We start from the raw sequence: 8,747 nt of genomic DNA, 5'->3' as shown, positions 1-8,747 counted from the left end.
GTTATCACTAATGTAATGGTAGACAAAAAAAATGTAACTATTGCTAATCTAAAAACTGAACTAAAGCTCAATCTTTGTGTGTTGGTCTGCTGAAGTTCACCTCACCAGGACTCATTCTGCACTGAACTGCTATTTCCTGTCACTCCCTACAGGAAATGATTCTTTGTTTCTAACCCCTGACACTTTATTTGACAAAAGGCTGCTTTTGCTCAAACACAGTCGTGCGGTTTGAGGGGTGGTTGGTCTACACTCGCCATGCTCACCTTAAATGCATCTAATAAAAAAAATTAAAAATAAATAAATTAAAAAAAAGGTTAATACGCTAATTACAACTTATTTAATGATCCTCTAAAACATAATTTATTCACAGATTTCACTTACTGTGCACAATTTTGTTATTTAGCTGGTACCTACACATATATATTTTTCTTACAGGTATTGCACTCCTCATTATGAATTTCCTGTTTATATGCACAATAAAAAATAAAAGATAAAACGTTAGTTTTGTTGTTGTCGCCCCAGCAGCAATGTGCCATTACACTTCTACATTTGAATGGAATATGCAATGAATAACAAATTAAATTTGTCTTACATCATACATTATTGGACTGATTTTAGAAGATTCAAAATAATGGACAACTATTTAACTATCTAGATCAGAAGTTTTATGAAAGGGGAAAAAATCAAGATATATAAGAAGTAAGTTTATTAACATAATTGTATTACTTTTTAACATTACAATTTCAACTTTAGATGACACTCTAGTTCTGTACAGTACATATTATAGTCTGCTTTAATGCAGATGGGCGCATGTACAGTGTAAAAGCCACACCCACTTCAAATAAATAAAGCTGAATTTAATTCTTCTCAGTTGAGCTGATTTGACTGGAATGTAAACATGAATTTGTCTTCGAAACATACTTTGATGCTCTTTTTAATAGGTAAATATACTTTTATAATTTTTGCTATAGAATTTGGGACAATGACAGAATGACAGTGTTTGCCATGAATTGAATAAATATACATTAATATGTATAGCTACTATATACTTATACTGTACTATATGCTATAATAAAGTTAATGTTCTATAAAATCTGTTTAAATTAATAATTTGCCATTACATTGTCATTTAATTTTTATCTTAATATATTTAGCTAATGATTATGTACTTACATATTCAATTCCCTCAGAGTTTTAATGGGATTGTTCAATCAAAAATTTACTCACCGTTATGTTGTTACAAATAATTGTTACCCTGTTTTTTTCTTCGTGGAATTGAAAAGTAGTTATTAAGAAATGTTTCAGTGATTTTTTTTTTCTGTAAAATTTTTCAATCACATAGAGATGTCAGTGAACAGAACATTTTCTTCCTTGAAGATTGTAAAAGTGGACATCTCTGACTCTGGAATTTTTTACTGTGGAAGCTTTTTGACAAACCACATGATGTTTCACGACAAAACACAGTTAGTGGTAGTAAATGGTAATTTTTAAAACTTCATTCCCTCAGTATCTATTATAATTCCAAATATTTTCATATTCCGTGTTGTTACTATTCAGTTACCATTAATTACTTTGTATTCTATTTTATCTTTAAAGAGACTAATCATTCTGAAGAGGATATTGCAACTGTGGATTGTGGTATGTGTCATACATTACAATTTAGCACTAAAATTTGGCACACATTCATTGCATTTTTTATTTCTAGCTTGCAATGATCTTGTTCTCTTTGTTTCTGAATGGTTTTAACAGGGGCAGCTGAAGAATCTTTGAGATCCTGCCATCTCTATTATACACTGACACTGATTCTGAGTGGCTTTTTTCTTTTCCTTCCCACTGTATTTGTGATTATAGTCTTACTCAGACTGAGGGACAGAAACAAGCAGAAGGGCATGTTAACAACTTTAAATACACACTAAAATATACAATAAACCTTTAAAATTTAGATCTTAACAAAACAAGTGCCCTGGGATTGTAATAATGATTGATTTTCTTGTTTTTCTTAGATGCCCATTTTCAGGGTCTTGATGAAGAGATGCACAATTACTTGCAAAAGGTATTTTTTCATATATTTATTTATTCATTTATTTTATCACAATAAAAATAAATTTACAGTAGAGATCAAAATTAGAGAATAATACATAAATACTGGTATTGCAACAAAAACCTTTATTTTGTGGAAAACGCAGAGATCAAAATTAGAGAACCACTGTAGCATGAAAGAAAAGAAAAAAAAATAGACGGTTGCATATGTCAAAAATTAGTATGAATTATAGAGACACCCCGTTTTTAATGAGTTCAGCACATCTGTGGCCGCTGGACATCACTATATATATATATATATATATATATATATATATATATATATATAATTATTTTTTTTCCTTCAGCATCAAGATATAGACTTGCACTGTGCACCAGTAAGTTTTGCAAAGAAGTTGAACAGGTCACCTGGGAGAAATATGAGTGGCGTGGAGACTCATGTTGTCTATGCTGAAATAAAATGATTTACAGATTATTAAAAGATTGTTCTTTGTGGAGACTGGTTAACATATGATATGTCACCAAAACGTGAAATTCTGATTGTGTGTTCTTAGTGGTGAGTTAAGGTGTGTTGTGTTAAAATTATAATGTACATTCTTTAAATACATAATAATACATTTTCTTGGGATTTTCTGCTTCAAATGGCAAAATACTGTGTATTGTGTATTTTCTTTCATCAATAGTTTAAGGATTATTTTAATCAGAGAGTACACACTTGAATGACGTATAAATCACAACATGGTTTTATTTCCATAACTAGGTCTTATTTAATTGCTTTTAATGCATCTGTGCCATCTTAGTAGTGTAAAGACAGCATTAAGTAAGCAAAATCTCAAGCTCTACCAGTGTCTGTGGACTGCAGTTTGAATGCCATGTGGCTGATAGATTTAAATTCAAGAGTAGGCTCTTGTTGGGTTATTCCAGAAAATTTAACTCCAAGCCAGTTAAAAAGCAAATATATGAATTAAAACTATAATATTATTCTCCTTAAGTTTGGGTGGTGGTATTCTCCACCAATTTGGGTGGTGTTGGCGCAGTGGATAAGACACATGCCTTTGGTATGAAAGATCCGGGTTTGAATCCACTGTGAGACACCAATGTGTACCTGAGGCAAGACACTCAACCCTTAGTTGCTCCAGAGGCGTGCGACCTCTAACATATATAGCAACTGTAAATCACTTTGGATAGAAGCATCAGCTAAATGTAAATAAATAAATTCATTTGCATCTTTATTTGTTTTGTGATAGATATTCTCTGAGAAGTGAATTTGAAAGGAGTGGATTATATTCTTGCATTTCATTCCAGTAAAGTCAAATAGACTAGTCTTCTGTGAGTCAGTGTGAAAAGACAGCAGATGCCGATACAGTGTGATTGCAATAATTTATTTACTGATTGTACTAGAGGTAATTGACATGCAAAGGATTTTTCTCTGCAAAAAAAAAAAAAAAACTAACCAATGCCAGAGTTTTAATCTTATTTGTAGTGTTGCATATTTATTTATATATTTATATGGCTACTTACAGTAATAATTATCTGACAATCTGCTATTTTAATACATTTATAAATAGCGATGGGGATTTTGACAAATCCCAATCGAGTCTTTTGTATCTGATGACCAAAAGTCTTTTGAATGTGTTTACTAGATATTTCAAATTAAATTTCCTCCAAAAGGCAGCGTTCAATGACCATCTGTTATGTGACTCAATGAATCATTCAATTGATTTGTTGAAAAGTCACAAACAAAACGGCTCTTATTATGGTTTATTGGAATTCACTAACTAGTTCAGTACTAACTCAGTGAGTCAAACCTGGAATGGTCAACATACTAAGGCAGCATAAATCTACAAGGAACCAGGTACAAATCAAAATGCATGACTCCTTTGTAATTAAAAGATTAGTTTAATTCCAGAAAAAAAATTCCTGATAATATACTTTTAAGAAATGAAGGGTTCAGGGGAAAACATTCTAGAAATTTTCTCCATATAGTGGACTTCAGTGGTGGCCAACAGGTATGTGATAAAATTTCGAATTGGAGCCTGTACTCCATCAATTCTGACACTCAAAGATGACATTTTTAGCTCCTTATGTAGCTGATTCTGTGCTGGTTTGTATTGTTTTCCTCCAGTTATCCCTTTGCTTTGCCTCCAGCTAACTCTGTGACAAAATTGTGACATCAGCACTAAAAGGGTCTAAATTTGGTTTCAACGGCAACAACATAAACAAACTTAATTACATTAGCTAGAAAGTTAAAACTATGTCTTGTCTGGCTGCCAAGCGTCTCTTTGTATAGCAGTGATCCAGAAATAGAGGTTTTGGTTACGGCCTGTACACACAGCAACACTGAGCTCACAAACGCTGCTTTATCAGGCATTACAGGCAAGATTAAATAAAAAGGACATCGAAAATTAGTTAGAGATACAGTGATATAAAAACACTTACACCCTGTTTTTATTTTGAAACGTGCAGTGCTCATGTTTATTCAACGAAGTCTAAGCCTTTTGGAAAATATATTTGTGATGGTCAGGTTTGATATTGTGGCGGGTTGCCACAAATAAATCAATGTATGGAAAACACTGGGTTACATCCCACACCATAGCAACCTGAGCCCAACTTCAGTCTACTCATCACCTTAAAGTGCCTCTATTATGCCTTTTCAAATATTACCTTTCATGCAATGTGTCATGTAACTGCATGTGAACATAAACTATATGCAAAGTTGTGAACCCAAAAGAGCATAATAAATAAAGTTATTGTCTGTCAAAAAAAAAAAAAAAAAGAGTCCTCAGGAATCCGAATCGTATTCTGTTACGTCTCTACCTCACAAAGTAAAACATTTGCATAATGTCTGCCCACATTCTAAGTCACAAACTTGCCCACCCACAAACAGTGACATTTTTGGGTAGTTAACATCATGTGGAGAAGACGCTGTATCCTACACTGTGAGAGTAAATTTGTTTTATCACATCTTATAATTACTACAAACTTGTTAATACTTGACACATACCAATGGGAAACGTCTTCCTGTCTTGCCTGTGAATCAGTCTATTTTCGATCAACCAGTTCAACTGTTTCATTATCAGACTCTGGCTCAAATTGGAAGGTACAATCGATACCATCTTTTCTATGTTTTGACAAGTCTACAGGGCTGTCATTCCATCATGGCAATCAGGGCCCGCTCAGGTTCTGTTGGGGCCCTAGGCAAGATTTTTTTTTTTTTAATGCTAGATTATAATCCTAGTCATGGTCTTTTTCAAAAGACATTTAGACAATTTTTGGTGAATTAAAATCAAGCGGTAATGTAAATTAAATTAAAACAATAAAATGTATTTATTTAAAGAAAATAAAGTCAAATCTAAATAAGCAGTTAACTCAAGCAAACATGTTCCACGGTGCCAGTGTTGCCAGTTAAGATGTTCTAAAAGCACAAAAAATGCAAATTGCATGCGCCATGCATAATTGATGTGTTATGATGATGTATTATAATTATGTCATGATGCAGAAAGTGTGTAAATTAGTCCAATATGACATGTTGTAAAATCTTGATTTTAAAACATTATTTTGATAAGTTTGATGAACGATCAGTACTTATATTATATTTACTGTCAGAAATTATTTAGCATAATATATGGGTGTAGGAGTGCACGATGGTCACAAGCACTGTTGGGAACGTTACTTTAAAAAAGTAATTAGTTATACTCACTACTTTTTCCAAAAAGTAACTGAGTTAGTAACTAAATTACTCTATATTAAAAGTAACTCTTTACCAGGGAAAGTAACTATTTGCGTTACTGTAAAAAAAAAAAAAAAAAAAGTTGCAATATGGCAAAGATTTTTTTTTTTTTTAGCAGTTTTCAAGTCAGTTGAAATGAATAGAACAGACAGGTGTTCGTACATAACTTTCAATATTTATTGCACGTCAACAAGTATTATCTTTGTAAGAAAAGTGTTTTTGGCCACTTTGTAGATGCGGGTGTATCACATTACATGTACACATTACATGCACGTTCTTGCCTTTGACCGCAATGAATTTGAAGTAGCGCTTATATCTCTAGATTGCTCCTGACTCGCCATTTCTGCTGCTGCAGAACGAATCTCTGTGTAGCTGTTGCGTGTGTGTGTGTGTGTGTGTTCGGCGCCGCTGGCGCTGGCGCGTGTGTCGGCATGTGTGTAAAAACACTGGCTCTGATTGGCTACCATGAAACACATGACTCTGCCTTAGCCAATCATAATCGCTTATCTCGTTTTTAACCCACCTCCTCACTCGCTGTGTGAGCCGGCAGGGATGCGTTCGGATTACATAGTTTATTAAATCAATGCATAGTAACGCACCGCATTTGACGTTTAGTAACGTTAACGGCGTTGTAACGACGGGAAAAGTAATTAGTTAGATTACCCCGTTAGTGAAAAAATAACGTCGTTACCTAACGCCGTTCTTTTAAACGCCGTAATTCCAAACACTGAGGGACACACTTACAAAAAAAAAAAAAAAAACAGTCATTTTGCACCCTAGGCAACTGCCTATGTCACCTATGCCACAGGTCGGCCCTGATGTCAATAAGCGTTTCATCTCCAACACATACTGTACGTGGTAGACCAATCCAGAGGCAATCTCTCTAGGCTCTGGACCAATCACAAAGGACTGCGGCATCTGGCCAATCAGTGAGGGCTCACAGAAAGGAGGGGTTTAGAGAGATTAATTCTTTGAACTGCTTAGCACAAGATGTTTACAAATCATTTAGAAATGAGGAAAATTTTAATCTATTTTTTAAGAAAACAAATGTTTATAATTAAATTTTTTTATATACATTGCATGCATGTAAACCTGTTTTAAGAGACTCATTATATATTATACTGTGTTTGTAATTGGTGCCATATTACAGTACTTGTCACTAGCCAGACCAATAAACATACACAGAGCGGAAGTTTAAAGGTTTTGCTGATTTTTAATTAAAATTATGGAATAGGTTCTGACAAAAATTTACACATGGAAGGGTTATTTTATTCCAATAATGGAGGCAAGAATTTATTTATTTATTTGCTCTTTTGTTTTTATGGCAATGGTGCGTGTGTGGTTTTGAGAGAAAGGTGTGAAAACAAGCCAGTGGGTCAGTCCTGTGGTTGGAAAATGATCAAACCATGTTGTGTGCAAATCACTCTTGCAAAAGTATGCACAGAGGTGTAAACAGACACTCTTATTTACTTATGACTCATTAATACTTATTTATAACTTCTACATATCTTGTGTAACTTGCTACAGCTGAATTGGGTATATTTACGCTGTACATGTATTTTGGAAAATTACAGGTTAAATAGCATATTGATCCAAATTAATACTTCTAATATTTTATTGTAATATCATATAAAATAATATAATATATGGTTAATACTGTTTTATTGCGTTAATGTCAGTGTTAAACTTAAATGTTTCTCCGCTGATGTTCACCACAGAAGTTATGAGTCTGTACTGAGCAGCTTCTTCCTGTCAGTCACTCTACAGGAAATGATGTCATACACTGTGGCCTCTGACTGGAACTATTGTTTAACATCAGATCTTCTCCTTATATGGACAAAATGAATCTGTTTAAGCCTGACTCTGTGTCATAGCCCTTAGTCCTCAACAGTCAAGGCGCAAGTGTTTTGGCATTTTAATGTAATTTAAAACCCATTTACTGTAGCAGATTTAATTTGTTGTATCACCAATTCTGACTGTTATTCAACATAGTAACATGCAGCATTCAAATGTGCCTAATTCCTTATAGTACACAAAACACGGTGCATCTAGGTAGGATTATGGCTGGGCATCATTGATCAAACTAAGCATGATCAGCAACCTGCCACTGTTACCTTTTAACACACAACATGCAAGACCCAACACACAACACTCAACATAGTCAACTGATGGTAAGCTAAATGACTTATTCTGAATCCAGTGCAATAAAAATATTTTCCCAATGAAGTTAAGCACTGCTATCAATCTAAAGATTACGCTAAATATTATGTTTTTAAGCAATATATTACATATAATGTATCATAATTACTGTTTAATATCAGACCGATGATGCAGATATTGTGAATTATGCAGCTTTGAGCCTTCAACAAAAACCCTCCACCACTAGAAGACCCAGAAAAAGAAAATCATAAGACAATTCAGTATATGCACATGTGAGATATCAATAAATTTTACTTAAATTGAAAGGTTCAAGTATTCAAAGGTTTCTGTTTAGAATCCATAAATTTACAAGATACATTTTCAGAAATCAAGACCACAAGATTGTACAAGCTGTGAACTTACCAGTTCTTTTAAATTCACTCCCATGCCCTCAGCTGACAGGTGCTTTCTCCCTCACCTCAAACCAGGGGAGGAATCTAATGAGGAAGAGGCTATTAGCTCAAGCCCACAAGTCTGCTCCAGTGTCGGCTCCAACCCCTAAGTACACTCCAGAAATGGATCCAGTTTCCACGTCCAGCCCAAAGAGGACTACAGACCCAAGTTGTGCCCAGAGAGGTCTCCTTTTCCCAAGTTAACCCAGATAGGCCTCCTGTTCCCAAATTAATCCAAGAGAGGGCTTCAGTTTGCACCTCTAGCCAAGAGAAGCCTCCCAACCCCAAGTTAAGCCCAAAGAGGATTGCTGTTCCCACGTCCGGCCCAGGGCGGGCCACAGTTAACAAGTTAAGCCCAGGAGGCTCGCACTTCCCACACCAGGCCC

At 34.5% G+C, this 8,747-nt stretch overlaps 1 long non-coding RNA gene across 1 annotated transcript; it reads left to right on the top strand.

Moving 5' to 3' along the window:
• Nucleotides 1-1,355: 1,355 nt before the first annotated feature.
• LOC113051932 (uncharacterized) lies at nucleotides 1,356-3,461 on the top strand. Its single transcript, XR_003276966.1, has 3 exons — nucleotides 1,356-1,480; nucleotides 1,597-2,053; nucleotides 2,388-3,461. It is a non-coding gene; the product is annotated as an uncharacterized LOC113051932 (long non-coding RNA).
• Nucleotides 3,462-8,747: the final 5,286 nt, after the last annotated feature.

The sequence above is a fragment of the Carassius auratus genome, chromosome 32 (assembly GCF_003368295.1).
Source record: "Carassius auratus strain Wakin chromosome 32, ASM336829v1, whole genome shotgun sequence".
NCBI lineage: Eukaryota > Metazoa > Chordata > Actinopteri > Cypriniformes > Cyprinidae > Carassius > Carassius auratus.
This window is presented reverse-complemented; position numbering and strand designations above follow the sequence as displayed.